The following is a 1,448-nucleotide window of genomic DNA, read 5'->3' as shown; positions in this document are numbered from 1 at the left end:
CCCAGCATTTTTAGTTATTTTCATCATGGTACCTACTTGGCCACACTGTCAAATGAGAGGTACAGAATCCTCATCTGAAGAGAAAATGCCTGAGAATAGGAATATGCTGAAGGACAATTTAAATACATTCTACAACGACAGGTCCATAAGTTACTTAGAGCGTAGTTTTGAATTTTGGAGGATCTTTAAGGCTTTCCTTTTAACAAGACCTGCTGATGCCACGCAAGTCGCTGTGCACTGACCAGCCAGGAAGAAGCACTCTGGCCGTTAGTACACTTGTCCTCCTGCCCTCTTTACTACTAATTTGGTCTTGAGGAAAAGCCGTCTCTGACTGTATCACCTCAGTTAAAGGAGTCAGATGAGGCAAACGCTGTAAACATTTGTGTCTTGTCTTCATAGTTCAACTTCAGCTTCCTTGAGAGCAAACACTGCTCTGCAAGCCTGCCAATCCTTCCCTCTTAGTTCTCACCCGCTTCCTGCAAGAATCAAACAGCCCTGACCACCGCTGCTTCTCTCTCGCATCTCTCCCTTCCCCTCCCTGTAAAATTAATAAAAACATATCCTCGGGTGAGGATTAAAAAAATAAAAAAAGAATCAAATACAGTGCATCTTGCTAGCCCTCAATTCTCACGAGATCTCATATGATTCTGAAAGTGTTTCTAGACCACGAAATGCTTGGGGCGCAGATGGGAGGCAGCGATCGATGTTTCTCTTTCTCCCGCCCCCTCTCTCTCCCTTCCTCTCTAAAATCAATAAAAACATATCCTCGGGTGAGGATTAAAAAAAAAAAAAATCAATGAGAAAAAAAAAAAAAATCAATGGGTTATAAAAAAAAAAAAAGAACCAACCAATGAACGCTTAAATAAGTGGAACAACAAATCGATGTTTCTCTCTTTCCCTCTCTCTCTCCCTCCTCTCTCTATCTAAAAATCAATAATAAAAAAAAATTAAATTCCAGCCCTGGCCGGCTGTCGTCCGGATATGCCAAGGTTGCCGGTTCGATCGCCCATCAGGGCACACACACAAGAAGCAACCAATGAATGCATAAATAAGCGGAACAACAAATCGATGTTTCTCTTGCTCTTTCTCTCTAAATCAAAAAACAAAATAAAATAAACCAATTAAATCCCATCTGCCCTTTCCATCGCACATCCTCTCGCATGATCAAATCAACCACTACTTTCGAATAACCAGCGAATGTCAGCGCTGGCAGGAACCCTAGAGACTATCCAGCAACTAGTCCAACACAATTTAGGAAGAAAACGGAGGCCCGGCCCTGGGGGGGTGGGAGCCGAGTTGCGGCTGGAATCAGTTTCTTGCCTCCAAGCCCAGGACTCTCTCCCCGAGCCCCGAGTCCTGCGGAGGGCGGGCTCGGGGGGACCCCCCAGCCTCACCCCCCAACCCCGGCAACTAGCGGCGAGCTGACACCTGTCCCCCGGGAGCTGCAG

The sequence above is a fragment of the Myotis brandtii genome, unplaced genomic scaffold (assembly GCF_000412655.1).
Source record: "Myotis brandtii unplaced genomic scaffold, ASM41265v1 scaffold621, whole genome shotgun sequence".
Taxonomy (NCBI): Eukaryota; Metazoa; Chordata; class Mammalia; order Chiroptera; family Vespertilionidae; genus Myotis; species Myotis brandtii.
The sequence above is the reverse complement of the archived record's forward strand: the minus strand, read 5'-3'. Positions refer to the sequence as shown.